This window comes from Cajanus cajan, chromosome 4, assembly GCF_000230855.2.
Source record: "Cajanus cajan strain Asha chromosome 4, NIPB_CcT2T_4, whole genome shotgun sequence".
Classification (NCBI taxonomy): domain Eukaryota; kingdom Viridiplantae; phylum Streptophyta; class Magnoliopsida; order Fabales; family Fabaceae; genus Cajanus; species Cajanus cajan.
Window position 1 is genome coordinate 33804223 of NC_138520.1, and position 18188 is coordinate 33822410.

The following is an 18188-nucleotide window of genomic DNA, read 5'->3' on the forward strand; positions in this document are numbered from 1 at the left end:
TCACCATCTCCTTATCAGATAATGAAGGCTCTACTTGCGCAACCATTTATCTCCATCTCTATGCATAGGTTTTGAAGGACTCGTCGCCCTTCTTGCTCATGCTTTGTAAATCAGACCTATTAGGAATTAGGTCGATGTTGTACTTGTACCGACGGAAAAAAGCGTCGGCTAACTGTTTCCATGTCTGAATCTTTCCTTCATTCAGTTGCATGTACCAGTTGAGAGCAACATCTAAATTATGATATTTAAGTATATAAGTTGATATTATGTTGCTTTTAATTTAGTTTTGTTGCTTGTTATTTTTTTTTTCTGTTTTCTTTGTATATAATATATATAAATACTTTTTTATTATTTTTTTTTGGCCGCCATGACGTCTGCCATAGGCCGCCATGGCATCCGCCATAGAGTTATAAAGGATTTTTAGCCTCACCGCCATAGACCGTTATCCTCCATCGATAACCTTGTTCCCATGAATGCTCACAAGAAGGAATATGCTCCCATCGGATGAGGACTTCTACTGCTCCCACATTGATGGAGGCCCATGGGCCAAAGGCCCAACTACTAGGGCTATGGCCAAGAGGATGCATGAAGAATGGGCCAATGCTCAAGAGAATCCCATAGTACTCTTTAGTTGGGCTTTAACTCAAGCCCAAGTAGAATAGGTTGTAGTATAGGTTTGGGCCTTTGGGTTTGTATTGTGTTTTTGGGCCTTGTATTTTGGCCACCTAGATTAGGAATTTCATTTCATTACCATGTGAATTTAGGGTTAATTTAGGTTAGCATGTGCATTTCAATTTGCATGTAATTAGTATTCCATTTAGTAGGCATTTCGGCCATATGCACAGATGCACATAGTGTGACCGAAATGATTCCTAAATGAATACCAAATTACATGTAGATGTGAGGCACACATGGTGGTGACCGGATTTGGCACCAAAATTTGAATTTAAACATTCAAATTTTGGCGCCTAAGGTTAGTTAAACCATGGTATGGTTTAACTTAACCTTGGGTCAAGCCAAACTTGCTCACTACACTTTCTTCCCTATAAGTTCACCTTGGCCGGATTTGTAGTCACTCTTGGAAATATATGAGAATTCATTCTTGCAAATTCTCTCCCACCGAAAGTCACCTCTATGATCCTTTCTCCTTCTCTACTTGAGCTTCTCTCTTTGTAGAGCTAGGTTAGCTTTGCTTCTAATAGGAATTGGAAGCTCACTCTCGGCTACACTTGCTTCTCTTCATTGCTTTCTACTCCTTGCATCAACCACAAGGAACCGAGGAGAAGTTTTTGAAGCATTCATGGAGCTTTCTCACTTGAAGGTTCCATCAAGTGGTATCTAGAGCCGGATCATCAAGAGACAAGTCCTCCATCTTTTGGTGATTGGTTGTTTTGTGGTCCGTTCAAATTTTTGTGTCATTTTGCCTTGATTGAAGTCTCCTTTTCTAGATCTAATTTCTTGTGACTTAAAATTGAGAGATCTAGTTTCGGTTGCTTCTATGATTCATAAATGCTTTTGATCTTATTGTTATCCTATGAATCATGCTTCTAAATGTGCCTTAGGAATTCAGCTTATGTGTTTCTTCTTTCTTTGAGTCTTGATTAAAATTTTCGGTCATATGCTTGTTTGAGTCTTTTAAATTTTTGAATCCATATGTCTAGTGTCATGTTTAGTCATTTGTATGTCATAATTCCCTAGCTATGCTTGTTTTACTTTTAATTTTGTATCATTTGAATTGCATATTGGACTTGGCCGAATCCATTAAGTTTGGTAGTGCTTCCTATTTTTGATTTTAAATTGAGTTCATGAATTGCTATTAGTTCATTAGTAATTCTCTTAGATTTAAGTTTCCTTTGTGTCAACTTGTCTCCTAAATTTTCTTTTGAAATTCCGTGATGAATCTTTGAAAGTGTAAGAAAACTAGTTGCTGGAAATTTGATTGAAAATTTGAATTCAAATTTTGGGAACGAAAACTGTGACATGTGGTGGGAGTAAAAACAAATGAGAAAAACATGATCTAGTGATTTTTCATTTCAGCATAATTTGCATCTCATTTGTTTCAATTTGTTCAAACCGGTTTTGGTGCAATATTAAGAATGACCGAGAGTTATGATTTCAAAATTCAAAAGAAAAGAAAAAAAAAGGCATCTCCTAAAAAGAAAATGATATATATATAAAAAAAAGAATCAAATCAAAATCAAAAGAAAAATTCAAAAAGAACTTTGATTAAAAAAAATACATACATAATTTCAAGCAAAAGCCAAAAGGAGATTGAATTGTATTTGAATGCTTCTCGGTTTAAATGTGTGGCATGAAATATGTGAGATGATTTTTTAGCCTTACTCCTTGAGTTTATTTTGATTTGTAATTCTAAATCTAGAACCTATCTAGGAGAATTCTTTCTTGAGCTAGCCTTATTGTCATCATTGATCATCTATCTCTTCAACTCTATTCCCTGTCTTTGAGTTCACTAAAATGTCTTGATTGTTTGTGCTTGAAATTGAACTCTAAGTGTGGCCTAGTGTTGATCTAACACATTTCTTTAGAAGCTAGTTCTACAAGGGTCATCAAAAGAGAACTAAGAAAGATTTGTGGAAAGGTGACAAGTGGAGGGGACTTTTGGCTAGTTACAAAGCAAAACCATCAAACACTTCAAACACCTGGATTTTTGGCTGCTGCATCTCCTTCAAATCTGTGGACTTCAACTTGGAAGAAACATTCAAAATTGTGTTATTTTTTTTTTATAAAAAAAAGAGTACTAGAGACAGAATTAGAGACGGAATTTCCGTCACAAAATTTGTTTCCCTTACAAAATCAGTCTCTAATTCCCTCACTAGTTTCGGTGGCTGTTTTATTTTAATTGCTAAGCCACTTTGAATTCATTTTCTGTTTTAGCATTTGTTCATTAATTGTAATTGGCCATTTGGAGTGTCTTGGAAGTGTCTTTGGTACACAACCATCTCTCCATAGAACCTTAATTGCGTTAGACTTGGTGAAAGTGGTCCTTGAAGGTCTTTGGTACCTATCAAGCTTTCACCTTAGGAATCCGTTTACTTAGCTTTAAAATTCTGCCATTTACTTTGTCTTTAATTACTTGTTCGTCTAGATAAGTCACTACATCAAAACAACAAAAATATTTTCATTAAAAATGATTTTAGGTGAAGATTAATTACAAGGGGATTAATAATTTTTACTTGAAGAGGCTTGGTTATTAAGTGGCTCTTAGTAGTTCATCTCCCTCCAAAGTTTAATTTGTATACTTAGTCTTCCAAGTACTTAGTCTAAACCTTCAAAAATTGCTTTCAAAAAGTCTTTTATTAAAGAAAAACTTTCGCCTATAATGGAAGAATATTCTCCTCATCAAAGTGATACTGATTCAAGTGCCTACAAAGATCTTTCAAAGGTGGCACATGAATTGAAATCACTAAAACTTTGGAGAGAGCAAGAGGCCAAACAAAGACTTAAAGAGAAAATTGAAAGAGAGGCCCAACTTGCACTCTTAGAGGAGGAAATTTGGATATTAAAGCAAAAGGAAGAAAATCTACACAACAAGCACCGAAGTAGACATAGTAGTTCTCAATTCCATAGTTCAGCCCTAGGAGAGTCTATGCATGATGATAGCCTAGCTTTAGGAGATCATTATCAACCATCTCCTAGAAGAACTCATAGGACCCCCAAAAATAGGGAACCCAACTCCCTTATTTACATGGAAAAGATGATGTGGAGGGGGGGTACCTTGATTGGGAAATGAAGGTTGAACAAATCTTCACTTGCCATCAAGTGTGTGAAGATAGAAAAGTGTCTCTTGCTACCCTAAGTTTTCAAAGCCACGCCATGTATTGGTGGACATCCCTTGTTAGGGATAGGCGTCTTCATAATGATCCTCCAATTCAGTATTGGAATAAGTTAAGGAGTGCCTTAAGTAGGAGACACATACTCTCATATTATACTAGGGAGCTTATGAATAAGCTCCAAAGACTCCATCAAAGAAACATGAGTGTTGAGGAATATAGACAAACAATGAAGTTATATTTGATGAGGGCTGGAATTAGAGAAGAGGAAGACATTACCATTTCTAGGTTTTTGAGTGGTCTTAATTTGGAAATAAGAGATAAAGTTGAGCTTTTACCATACAGAGATTTAAATGATTTGGTTCAACTTTGTATCAAGGTTGAACAACAAGTTTTGAGAAAAAGTTTCAAGAAAGAAAGTTCATTTTCATCTTCTTATTCCAAGAAAGACTACAAGAGGGAAGGTAAAAATTTTGAAAAGAAAAACACTTTTGATTCCTCCAAAAACCTAGACAAAGGTAAGGAAAAAGAAAGAGAAAAAAAATACACCTCACACGCTAGCACCAAGTCTAGTGAGATAAAGTGTTTTAAATGTCTTGGGAGAGGCCATATTGCTTCTCAATGCCCTAACAAGAAGGTCATGATATTAAGGGGCCAAGACATTTATAGTAGCCAAGATGAAGCTACTACTTCTTCATCTTCAAGTGAAGATAAAGAGGAAGCAAGTGAGGAAGAACAATGTGAGGTCACTTACCCTTACAATGGTGAACTTCTTATGATGAGAAGGGTCCTCAATAACCAATCTAGTGATACACAATCCCGAAGAGAGAACATTTTCCACACAAGGTGTAATATTTCAAATAAAGCTTGTTCTCTAATTGTGGATAGTGGATCTTAGTGCAATTGTTGTAGCACTAGGATGATTGAAAAGTTGGGATTAACTACCACACCCCATCCAAAACCTTATCAACTTCATTGGCTCAATGATGATGGGGACATGGTGGTTAACCAACAAGTGGAAGTAGAGTTTTCCATTGGGAACTATCAAGATAAAGTTAAATGTGATGTAGTTTCCATGGAAGCTTGTCATATTTTGTTGGGAAGGCCATGACAATTTGATAAACAAACACATCATGATGGCTTCTCTAACAAGATAACTTTCACTCATAAGGGTAAAAAGTTTGTACTTCATCCTCTTACACCTTCACAAGTAGTAGAGGATCAAGTACAAATGAAGACCAAACATGATCAAGAAAAAGAAAACAAAAAAATGTCGCCACCGGCCCGAACGGGCTTTCGGCATTCGCGAAGGATGGTTGGACTCGTTTATTTTGTTTAAAAAATAGTGGATTGCTAGAATGACTTATTCTCAAACTGAGACCTCGTCAAACGAGCAATTTTTATTAAAAGGCTCACTAATCCATATTAATCCCAAGCGGGACCCTCCATGGATTAGTGGTTTTCATGAAAGGAGGGTTCGTGGAGTCGCCACCAATGTTTTACTCAAAACATTGGAAAAAGGGATAAGGCAATTGATTTAAAAATCAACTTTGGCCACTACAACCAGAGTTGGGTAAGGGAGTCGGTTACGCGTGGGGAAGGTGTTAGCACCCCACAGCGCCCCTTTCGGGTTCCCTATGACAGATTATTTTCTAAAATAACAGCGTAAAATTACTAAATTACCCCTATTTATTCTAAACAATTATGATTTGACTATCTACATGATGACAGTTTAAATATGCACACAGAAAGCAGTAAAAGGAAGGATTGAAGGGAAACCTCTTGAAGCGTGCTTTTTATAAAAAATGAACTGGGAAGCGTTTTGGCGTTCCCTCGCTCTACAAGCCCGCTCCTCGCTCTCCTAGAACAAAATTTTAACTAAGGGAATCAAAGAGATTTCCCCTCGACTAGGTTCGGATCTCCAAGCTAAGTGCTCGGAATTCCAGAACTTCGTCGGATCGACTCCCAGAGAGATTTCTAGGGCAGAACACTGCTCAAAAACCCCAGAATACTCAAGGAGGGAGTCAAAACTGAGTGAAAAAGTGTGGAATGACGTCCAATTGACGTCATATTTATAGGGAATAGGCGCAGTACGGCCTATAGGGCCAATACGGCCGTATTGAAATTTTTGAACTTCAATACGGTCGTATTGGGGTTCAATACGGTCGTATTGAAAGTCAGAAATTTCAATACGCCCGTATTGAGTTCGCAGCGGTCGTATTGAAGTGTCAATACGGTCGTACTGACTTCAGTATGACCGTATTGAAGCTTCAATACGGCCGTATTGAGTTCAGTACGGCCGTATTGGGCTTTTTCCCTCCACTTCCTTATTTTTTAGCTATTCTAAGACCTCTAGACCTACAGAGAACCCTCCTAGGGCTTTCCAGGAGTCCTTCTGGCTGGTTATCCTTCAGTCTTCGAGAATCTTCAAGCTTTTATTTCCGACCCGGACAATTTTAGGGGTCTACAGCTGCCCCCCCTTTACTTAGTCGGACGGCCTTTTGGTGTATCGGCTGACAAGTAAAGGAGTTGACCCAATAGTCCGGGTATTGTGCCGACCTTCTGACTTGTAGCGTCTTCCGGTGGAAAAATGTTGAGTAGCCTCTCCAGGTGGGTGCATACCTCGGCGCTTTTGACATCCTCGGTAGCTGAGTTTACCTTCTCCAAGGTCAACTTCACTCGACGCCCGAGCCGGAAGTTGGACATCAACGCGCCTCTGATGACGCTGATGGTTGAGTACCGCCTCTCCAGGCTTAGCTTCACTCTTTGTTCGAGCCGGAAGCTAAGTATCCTTGTGACGACGGTGAGCAGTGCGAGTTTCGCCTCTCCAGGCTTAGTCTCGCTCTTTGTTCGAGCCGGAAACCAAGCACCTTTGGGACGACAGTGAGCAGTGTGAGTTTTGCCTCTCCAGGCCTTGCTTTGCTTGTTGCCCAAGCTGGAAGCTGTGAGTACCGTCTCTCCAGGCTTAACTTCACTCTTTGTTCGAGCCGGAAGCTAAGTACCCTTGTGACGACGGTGAGCAGTATGAGTTTTGCCTCTCCAGGCCTTGCTTTGCTTGTTGCCCAAGCTGGAAGCTGTGAGTACCGTCTCTCCAGGCTTAACTTCACTCTTTGTTCGAGCCGGAAGCTAAGTACCCTTGTGACAACGGTAAGCAGTGTGAGTTTTGCCTCTCCAGGCCTTGCTTTGCTTGTTGCCCAAGCTGGAAGCTGTAAGTACCGTCTCTCCAGGCTTAACTTCACTCTTTGTTCGAGCCGGAAGCTAAACACCTTTGTGACGACGGTAGGCGGTGAGTACCCTTTTTCAGAGATAGCTTCGCTCATTGTCCGAGCCGGAAGCTGCATACCTCCGTGTTTGTGACGACAGGGTAGCGTGAATATCTCCTTTCCAGGGATTCGTGATGATTTTGTCTCCACAGTCCACGATGCTGCTTCGACGGTTGTTTTTTGATTTTGTGCCACTAAGGGCTGGATAACGCAGGGATCCGTCTAGGGGATGTGCAGTCATTCACAGGTTCCTGTGCCCCAACTTGCATTGCATTGTTGGTACCCTTGAGGAATTTCTGACTCCTTGGGGTATAGACACAAAGATGCTCTTTCTGATGTGAGCGGTGCCTTATGATTGGCTGACGTCCTTTCGACGTTGGTGGAGTATCCCGGTTATCCTTGTTCGGGTGTCTCTTTTGGTTTTCTGATTTTGCTGCCTCTGTGTAGGCTGTTATCCACTGGGGGATATTGTCGTTGATTTTGATTAGCCTCTTCTGTTAGGCATATCAGCTTGTCGTTCAATGATTGGCTGAGAGCCAGATTCCACTTGGGGAATGATCATTGATTTTTATTTTCTTCTCCTTCTGCAGGGATGCCTCTTGAGTAGGCGACTGGGGATTTGGGGATCTTATGTATCCCAGAGTATTATTTAGGAAGCCTCTACAGGCTTAGCCTCACTCGACACTCGAGTTGGAGAGCTATCTTCACTGAGGAAGTTTAAGTCCTTTGACTTGGATATTCTGCTTGGGTGATCGTACTTCCATTGGGAATGTCGTCGATCTTGTTTTGATAGCTCTTGCTGGGGATTTTGAGTCCAAGAGCGTGAGTTGAGGTTTCTCTGGGGAGTATTATTTCTGCGAGCCTCTCCAGGCTCAATTATTTTGAGATGTGGGGGATGAGGAGTATTGTTTCGGCGAGCCTCTCCAGGCTCAGTTATTTTGAGAGTATTCTTTCGGCAAGCCTCTCCAGGCTCAATTATTCTGTATGATGCTGCTGATTTTCTGAATCTTTGTATTTTGCTTGCTGCTGTCATACACAAGCAATTTTCTATTTTTCTATTTTATGCAGTTGCCTCATGATAAGGTCTTGGAATGTGCAACTCATGTGTGTGATGCACAAATGTAATACAATTTTTATTTTTGTTCATTTATTTAGAAAAGTGAGTGGCTCTCCCTATCCTCTTCTTCTTGGAGGACTTTCTGTCATTGACGCGAGGGAGTATTTTTGTGAGCCTTTATGCAGGAGATTATGGATTTTACGGGAACCCCTCCAATTTTCTTTTATTGGCCGATTATTAAGAGTTTCGTACAATTTTTAGAAACATCAATTTAAAGGCATAATCACATGGTCAAGAGAGAAAAGAAACAAATGGATATTTTATTGATATTCACAAATGTTCATACAGAAAGATTTACAAGAGGAATTTCTGAAGAATGGCTGGCCAAGGTAGGCTATACATTTTTGGCTTAAACAATTATATCTGTAATTGTTGCTTTTCTCGTTCCCCTAATCGTTTTGGGTGAGATGCCTAAGCCAGGAGTGTAGATACTGCAAGACGCTTGCTTCTAGAAGATTATCACTTGAACCGCCTTTCGGTTTTCGGTTCAAGTGATCGTTGCTTGCTTTGTTTTTATATCTTATTCTTTTGCCCCTAATTTTTGCCTAGGACATGTCCTAGCGGGGATAATTTTGCCTTTGTTTTGCCTAGTACCCTTGTACTGGCGGGCTTTTTGTCTTGCCCTAACTTTTGCCTAGGATGCCCTTTTTGGGTTTTCATCCTAGCGGGCTGATGCAAGCAACGTCTTCAAGCATAATACTTCTTTACCACGTCAGCGTTGACTGGGTATCGAAGTTCTTCTCCATCCATGTCTGTGAGAATCAATGCTCCTCCGGAGAAAGCTCGTTTCACCACATATGGTCCTTCGTAATTTGGGGCCCACTTTCCGATTTTGTCCTTTTGAGCTGGTAGCAATTTCTTCATCACCAGCTCTCCCTCATGGTAGATTCGAGGATGGACTTTTTTGTCGAAAGCCTTTTTGATCTTCCTTTGATAGGCTTGACCGTGGCATATGGCGTTCAGTCGTTTTTCTTCGATAAGGTTCAATTGGTTGTATCGACTTTGAACCCATTCTGCCTCGGAAAGTTTTGCTTCCATGATTACTCTCAGAGACGGTATCTCGACTTCAACCGGCAGAACTGCCTCCATTCCATAAACAAGGGAGAATGGAGTAGCTCCTGTGGATGTACGTACTGAAGTCCTATAACCATGGAGAGCGAAGGGTAGCATCTCATGCCAGTCTTTGAATGAGACAACCATCTTTTGTACTATCTTCTTGATATTCTTATTGGCTGCCTCGACTGCCCCATTCATCTTTGGTCGATATGGGGAAGAGTTATGGTGCTGGATTTTGAACTCTTTGCACAACTCTTCCACCATCTTATTGTTCAAATTGGATCCATTATCAGTGATGATTTTTTCGGGAATACCGTATCTGCATATGATATTTTTTCTGATGAAGGATGTTACCACCTTTCGGGTCACATGAGCATACGATGCCGCTTCTACCCATTTGGTGAAATAGTCAATGGCCACAAGGATGAACCTATGTCCATTGGATGCCTTTGGCTCGATGGGTCCAATAACATCCATGCCCCACATTGCAAATGGCCATGGTGAAGCCAGAACATTGAGTGGCGTTGGTGGGACATGAATATTGTCGGCATATGCTTGACACTTGTGGCATTTCCGGACGTATTGGTAACAATCCTTTTCAATGGTCGACCAATAATATCCTGCTCTGAGGATTTTCTTAGCCATTGCAGGCCCGGGAATATGGGTACCAAAAACCCCCTCATGTATTTCTTTGATTACATTTTGAGCTTCGACTTGGTCTATACATCTCAACAAGACCGAGTCATAATTCTTTTTGTAGAGGGTTTCTCCAATCAACAGAAATCCCATGGCCCTTCTTCGGATATGCTTTTTATCATTATCGCTGGCCATATCAGGATATTCCCCTTTTGACAGATATTGTTTGATGTCATGGAACCATGGATGATCGTCAACAGTTTCATCTATCAGTAGGCAAAACGCTTGCTTATCGTGCCGCCGGATATTGATGATGGGCATTTCATGCTCCTTATCCAAGGCGAACATCGATGATAGTGTAGCAAGGGCGTCAGCGAACTGATTCTCCTCCCTTGGAATGTATTCAAAGATGACACTTTGGAAGAATTGTGTCAAATCTTTGATATGCTCAACATATGGTATCAGTTTAGGATTTCGGACTTCCCAGTCTCCTCGTAGCTGATGGATGACTAAAGCCGAATCTCCAAATACTTTGAGTTTGAGGATACCATTATTGATAGCCGCTTGGATTCCTAACGCGCAAGCCTCGTATTCGGCCATATTATTTGTACAGTCGAAATTGAGTCTTGCTGTTAGAGGGATATGCTTTCCTTGTGGGGAGATTAATACTGTTCCAATCCCCTGTCCAAGCATGTTGGAGGCTCCATCAAAATACATGGTCCACGCATCGTCCTTAGGATCTTCATGTTGTATACTCATTATATGTTCATCGGGGAAATCGTCCTGAAGGGATTGATAGTCATTGGTCGGCCCGTGTGCTAGGTAATCAGCTAAGGTACTACCCTTGATGGCCTTTTGTGTGACATGTATGATGTCAAATTCTGATAATTGCACTTGCCATCGGGCAATCTTCCCAGTGATTATTGGTTTGTCGAACACGTACTTAATTGGGTCCATTTTGGAAACCAACCAAGTAGTATGCCTTATCATGTACTGCCTGAGCCTTTGTGTTGCCCACGCTAACGCACAGCAAGTCTTTTCTAATGGCGTGTAGCGGGTTTCATAATCAAGGAACTTTTTGCTCAGGTAGTAGATGGCTTGTTCTTTCTTTCCAGTTTCGTCCTGTTGCCCTAGCACGGCTCCCATGGACTCATCAAGCACTGTTAGATAGAGGATTAATGGCCTTCCCTCGACAGGTGGCACCAATACTGGTGGATTGGCCAAGCACTGTTTGATTTTGTCAAAAGCTCGTTGACAATTCTCGTCCCAAGTTTCGGAATGATTCTTGCGCAACAGCTTGAATATTGGTTTGCACGTGTCAGTCAACTGTGCGATGAACCTTGCGACGTAGTTCACCCTGCCGAGGAATCCTCTAATTTCTTTCTCAGTTTTAGGAGGAGGCATTTCCATTATTGCCTTTATTTTATCGGGGTCCACCTCTATGCCTTTTTCACTGACGATGAACCCAAGAAGCTTACCCGACCGAACTCCGAAAGTACACTTAGCCGGGTTTAGCTTAAGCTGATACTTACGAAGCCGATTGAATAATTTTCTCAAATATTGGATGTGGTCCATTTCGTCTTTTGACTTTGCGATCATGTCATCCACGTATACTTCAATTTCTTTGTGGATCATATCGTGGAATAGAGTCACCATCGCTCGTTGGTAGGTGGCCCCCGCATTTTTAAGTCCGAAAGGCATCACCCTGTAGCAGAAAGTTCCCCAGGGTGTAATGAAAGAAGTTTTCTCGCGGTCTTCTATATTCATCTTGATTTGATTATACCCCGAGTATCCATCCATAAAGGAATAGAGTGTGTTTGTGGCGGTGTGATCCACAAGTGTATCGATGTGGGGCAAGGGAAAATCGTCCTTTGGACTGGCACGATTCAAATCCCTATAATCAACACACACTCTAACCTTCCCATTCTTTTTGACGACTGGCACAATGTTAGCCAGCCATTCGGGATACTGGGATACAACCAAGAATCCCGCGTCCAATTGTTTTTCTACCTCCTCCTTAATCTTTAACGACCACTCGGGCTTGATTCGTCGAAGCTTTTGCTTAATAGGTCGAAACCCCTCTTTTAAGGGCAACTTGTGTTCGACAATGTTGGAGTCCAACCCGGGCATATCATGGTACGACCATGCAAATACGTCCTTGTATTCCCTCAATAATTGAATTAATTGCGTTTTTATTCCATCACTGATACGGGTCCCAATGTTGACCTCTTTCAATTCTTGACCCTGCCCCAAATTCACGGTCTCCAATTCTTCTTGATTTGGTTGGAGTAGACGAGCTTCTTGATCTAGCAATCTTTGCAGATCCGGAGAGATGGTCTCCTCATCACTGTCCAACTCAACCCATTCACCCTCGGCTTTCGGATCCCGGTCAGAGCGAGCAATCACAGACATAATTATTTATTGGTTCTGTTTAGGTTTAGAATTTATTAATATTTATGAGAGAGAGAGAATAGAACAAAATGAGAGAATAATGTGTGAAAAATGCCTTTTTATTGATATATGAGTGTAAAACTGTACAAAACCCTTTATTTACATGAAAAGGTCCTCATGATCTCGGGTACTGATCATGAGTCCCTAAAAGAAAAATGTGGAGGGGCCCTATCATGGCTTGCCCTTCTCTCTACTCCTGCTGCGGTAGAGGATTCTTGCTCACGTCGGGCGCCGTCGAATCGAAAGTGACCCACCCAGCGTCGATAAGGTCTTGGACCTTGTACTTGAGAGCTCGGCAGTTCTCCGTTGAGTGCCCCTGTGCCCCCGAATGGTATAGACATTTGTCTTGTGGATTGTACCAATCGGGGTAGGGTGGATTCACCTTCTTTGGTGGAATGTAAGCTATAAGGCGCGCCTCCACTAGCTTCGGCAGGAGATCGCTGTAAGTGGTCGGAAGTCTATCAAACTTCTTCACAGAGTTGTTTTGCGATTTGCCTGACTTCGAAGCGGAAGAAGACGGAGCAATGGTTACAGCGTTGACTCCTCCTTCTTTCTTCTTCCCAAAGGCCTTCTTAGCTTCATATGATTGGGAAGGCTTAGCCAGCTTCCCACTTTTAAGTCCTTGTTCCACCCTTTCTCCTATGGTGATGATGTCCGAGAAGAGTGTCGTTGTGTTCCCTATCATTTTATCGTAATAGGGACCAGTCAACGAGTTGATGAATAAGGACACCGTCTCCTTATCCGACAGCGGGGGCTCTATCTGTGCCGCCAACTCCCTCCAACGTTGGGCGTACGCCTTGAAGGATTCATCGTTCTTTTTACTCAAGGCTTGAAGATCAGACCTATCGGGTGTTAGGTCGATGTTGTATTTGTAGCGCTTGAGGAAGGCGTCAGCCAACTGCCTCCATGTGTGTACTAGATTTCCATCTAGCTGCATATACCAGTTGAGTGCAGTTTCAGCTAAGCTCTCTTGAAAGCAGTGGATCAAGAGCTTTTCATTTGTGGCATATGCAGCCATCTTGCGACAGTACATGGTGAGATGACTTTTAGGGCAAGTCGATCCCACGTACTTTGGGAAATCTGGCACTTTAAATTTAGGAGGGAATTGAATATCCCTCACCAAACACATGTCGGCGGCATCTTTAATGTCAAAGTCATGCCCCTCCATAGCCCTTAGCCGATCCTCGAGGGCATGGAATTGTTCCTTTGAGACCTCGGGCTCTTTTATTATAATTCCTGCCCCAAGGGGTACGGCGTTTGGAGGATCTTTTTCATGCTCTTCCTCCTCTCCCTCATGATGGGACCCATGATCACTATGATGAGAATCATGGATGTTGTGATGACGCATGAGTTCCATCATTTGCGCCATCTGCTCTTTAAGCTGTGAAAGCTCGGTTGTGAGCTTCTTGTTTTGCTCCTCCAATGCTTCCATTTTCTTGATTTTCCGTGCGCGCGTAAGGATAGAGAGATGACCAGCCACTTTCTAAAATGAATGTTTAGTTAGTTTATTTTATGGAATGAATACACTCTTTAACACGAGCTTGATAAACCTCCATCTTTAAGGCGCTGCCTTTTTAAGACGGAAGTTTACCACCCTTCTTTATCTATGATTTCTCCCCAACGGAGAATCTCTATAGTCATGGGTCTCTTTCACTCATGTCAAGAGGTATTGGTGATCCTAAAATGTATGTTTTCATGAGGATGCATGATGTCTTATTGGTAATGATGTACATGCTCCTCACTTTTATTATATTTTCACACATGGTCTTTCCTCTCATGTCATGGTTTTTTATGCATGGGGATTATTTTTAGACCTTATCACGAGGTTATTTATTAATGCACAAACAATGTCACATAACGAATGCACAAACAATTCACTCATCCACGAACAGTCACGAGCGAATTACGAGGTAGGGGTCTCCTGCAGAAAAGTGCATATTCAAGGAGGATCTAACTGTTCTCACTTGGTCAAAGGCCCCCAAGGTGCCCCCATTATAGGGACCCAATTCCTCTCGTCGTAGGTCGATGGAAAGCTCCAACGCACCGTCGGACTCAAGTTCATGGTTATCACCTTGAGTGATGCTTTTCGACAACGGTCTCATAGGCTCCTATAAACCCATCAACCGGCCGTACTAACATCCACTCCCTATGGATTACCACTCATGCCCCCGGGTATAGAGGGAACTGTTGTGTGCAAAGGTTTGTGTGCAGTTTTTATTTCAAACAATTGCGGAATTTAAGCATACAACAGTTATTTAAAGCCATATAATAAAACATATTATAATACAAGCAAGGGGTAATGAAGTAATTTTAACTATTATTTGTTAAAAATAATCTGTCACTAAATGGGACTGACTCTCAAGGCTTCCCCAGTGAAGTCGCCATCTGTCGCCACCGGCCCGAACGGGCTTTCGGCATTCGCGAAGGATGGTTGGACTCGTTTATTTTGTTTAAAAAATAGTGGATTGCTAGAATGACTTATTCTCAAACTGAGACCTCGTCAAACGAGCAATTTTTATTAAAAGGCTCACTAATCCATATTAATCCCAAGCGGGACCCTCCATGGATTAGTGGTTTTCATGAAAGGAGGGTTCGTGGAGTCGCCACCAATGTTTTACTCAAAACATTGGAAAAAGGGATAAGGCAATTGATTTAAAAATCAACTTTGGCCACTACAACCAGAGTTGGGTAAGGGAGTCGGTTACGCGTGGGGAAGGTGTTAGCACCCCACAGCGCCCCTTTCGGGTTCCCTATGACAGATTATTTTCTAAAATAACAGCGTAAAATTACTAAATTACCCCTATTTATTCTAAACAATTATGATTTGACTATCTACATGATGACAGTTTAAATATGCACACAGAAAGCAGTAAAAGGAAGGATTGAAGGGAAACCTCTTGAAGCGTGCTTTTTATAAAAAATGAACTGGGAAGCGTTTTGGCGTTCCCTCGCTCTACAAGCCCGCTCCTCGCTCTCCTAGAACAAAATTTTAACTAAGGGAATCAAAGAGATTTCCCCTCGACTAGGTTCGGATCTCCAAGCTAAGTGCTCGGAATTCCAGAACTTCGTCGGATCGACTCCCAGAGAGATTTCTAGGGCAGAACACTGCTCAAAAACCCCAGAATACTCAAGGAGGGAGTCAAAACTGAGTGAAAAAGTGTGGAATGACGTCCAATTGACGTCATATTTATAGGGAATAGGCGCAGTACGGCCTATAGGGCCAATACGGCCGTATTGAAATTTTTGAACTTCAATACGGTCGTATTGGGGTTCAATACGGTCGTATTGAAAGTCAGAAATTTCAATACGCCCGTATTGAGTTCGCAGCGGTCGTATTGAAGTGTCAATACGGTCGTACTGACTTCAGTATGACCGTATTGAAGCTTCAATACGGCCGTATTGAGTTCAGTACGGCCGTATTGGGCTTTTTCCCTCCACTTCCTTATTTTTTAGCTATTCTAAGACCTCTAGACCTACAGAGAACCCTCCTAGGGCTTTCCAGGAGTCCTTCTGGCTGGTTATCCTTCAGTCTTCGAGAATCTTCAAGCTTTTATTTCCGACCCGGACAATTTTAGGGGTCTACAAAAAAAAGGAAAGTAAAAAAAAAAATCTCAAAAAATTTGGAAACAAGAGGAATCTAGAGAGACTAGTGTTCCCTCTCTAGAGATAGTTCAAGAAGAGAAGCTTGAAACAAAAACCTTGCAAAAAACATCTCTCTTACTTGAACCATCTTCTTATATCCTCATGTGTAGAGGAACACTCACATGCACTGCCACAAAATTTATGGAACTTTCTCTACCTCTTGAGATTCAAAATCTTTTGATAGAATTTGATGATGTATTTCCCAGTGAAGGCCCTATGGGACTTCCACCTTTTAGGGGAATAGAGCATCAAATAGATTTTGTACCTGGAGCTAGTCTACCCAATAGACCAGCTTATAGAATAAATCCTCAAGAAACAAAAGAGATAGAGAAACAAGTACAATATTTGTTGGATAAGGGTTGGATTCAAAAGAGTTTAAGCTCTTGTGCTGTGCCTGTTTTATTGGTGCCCAAAAAGGATGGAAAATGGAGGATGTGTTGTGACTGTAAAGCCATCAACATCACCATTAATTATAGGCACCCAATTCCTAGGCTTGATGACATTCCTGATGAATTGCATGGGTCATCCATATTTTCCAAAATAGATTTTAAAAGTGAATATCACCAAATTCGGATTAAGGAAGGTGATGAGTGGAAGATTGCTTTTAAGACTAAGTTTGGATTATATGAATAGTTAGTAATGCCATTTGGGCTTACTAATGCACCTAGTACATTCATGAGGTTAATGAATCATGTCCTTAGGGATTGCATTGGTAGGTTTGTAGTTGTTTATTTTGATGATATATTAATCTATAGCAAAAGTTTAAGTGATCATGTGGATCACCTAAGACAAGTGTTGCTTGTATTTAGAGACAATCACTTGTTTGCTAATGTAGACAAGTGCACCTTTTGTGTTGATAATGTTATATTCTTAGGATTTGTGGTGAGCAAACAAGGGGTTCATGTGGACCCCGAGAAAATCAAAGCCATTCAAAAATGTCCTATTCCTACTAATGTAAGTGAAGTTAGGAGCTTCCATGGATTGACAAGCTTTTATAGACGTTTTGTTCCTAACTTCTCTACATTAGCTTCATCTCTCAATGAGCTGGTGAAGAAGGATGTGGTCTTTCTTTAAAGAAAACAAACTTTGTATTCCCCAATGATCTATTAGGAAACTTTTGGTAAAGGAGAGCCATGAGAGTGGGCTCATGGGGCATTTTTGAATTGAGAAAACTCTTACTTTTAAAAGAGAAATTCTTTTGGCCTCATATGAAAAGAGATGATCAAAGATTTTGTACTAGATGCATAGCTTGTCTTCAAGCTAAATCTACAACAAAACCTCATGGACTATACACTCCCTTGCCCATATCCAATGCTCCTTGGGTTGTTTAGAACCCAAAGAGGAAAGGATTTCATCTTTGTGGTAGTGGACCGTTTTAGTAAAATGGCACATTTTATCCCATGCCACAAAGTGGATGATGCAAGCAAAATTGCTAAGTTATTCTTTGAAGAAGTAGTGAGACTTCATGGGTTACCTAAAACTATAGTCTCTGATAGAGATGTTAAGTTCCTTAGCCACTTTTGGAAAACCTTGTGGGCAAGGCTAGGAACTAAACTTCTATTTTCTACCACATGTCACCCACAAACTGATGGGCAAACTGAGGTAGTGGTCCAGGTTTTGTTTAAGTTGCTGCAACATATTATCTCTTTCCAGTTTCCAATTGAAGTCGAATAACATCTACCTTTGAGGGAAAAGTGTCTCCCTTAAATAATACCGGAGGGGTGCGACCATATAAAATTTGATAATGTGACATCTTTTGTTTTAAAAGTTTAATCCAAGTAAATTGAGTATAAACATCTACAAAAGTAATATAATATAACAAACCAGAAGTAGATTTGATGGTCTGGATCCCCATAAGTCGCTGACCATGCCCAACTAATCATCTTCTCTTCATCAGAGCCAATCAGTGAATATTCCCAAATAATGGTTTTGTTTCCTAAAATATTCATGCCATCCTTCTCTACCCCCGGTCCTTGTGGCTGCTTCTAAACACCAAGCAGACAAAAGGCACTGAGCAGTATAACATATGCAGAAGCAGGGTTAAGTGGTGGTCCCTTCTAGTAACTGTTTTTTGGTTCTTCCTTTTCTATATAATGATCTAAAAATTGGAACGCTACTAAAGAGCGTGTTGGGGTCACAAACAACCCACAATTGGAAATGAATGTTTCAAAATGTGGTATGGGAGATATATTATTAACGAACAATGTAACACTGTTATATACCGTAAAAGCT

General features: G+C 41.1%; 1 pseudogene; it reads left to right on the plus strand.

Annotated features, from left to right (window-relative positions):
• LOC114915660 (uncharacterized protein At5g03900, chloroplastic-like) overlaps nt 1-18188 on the plus strand; it is a 90619-nt pseudogene that overhangs the window by 45984 nt on the left and 26447 nt on the right.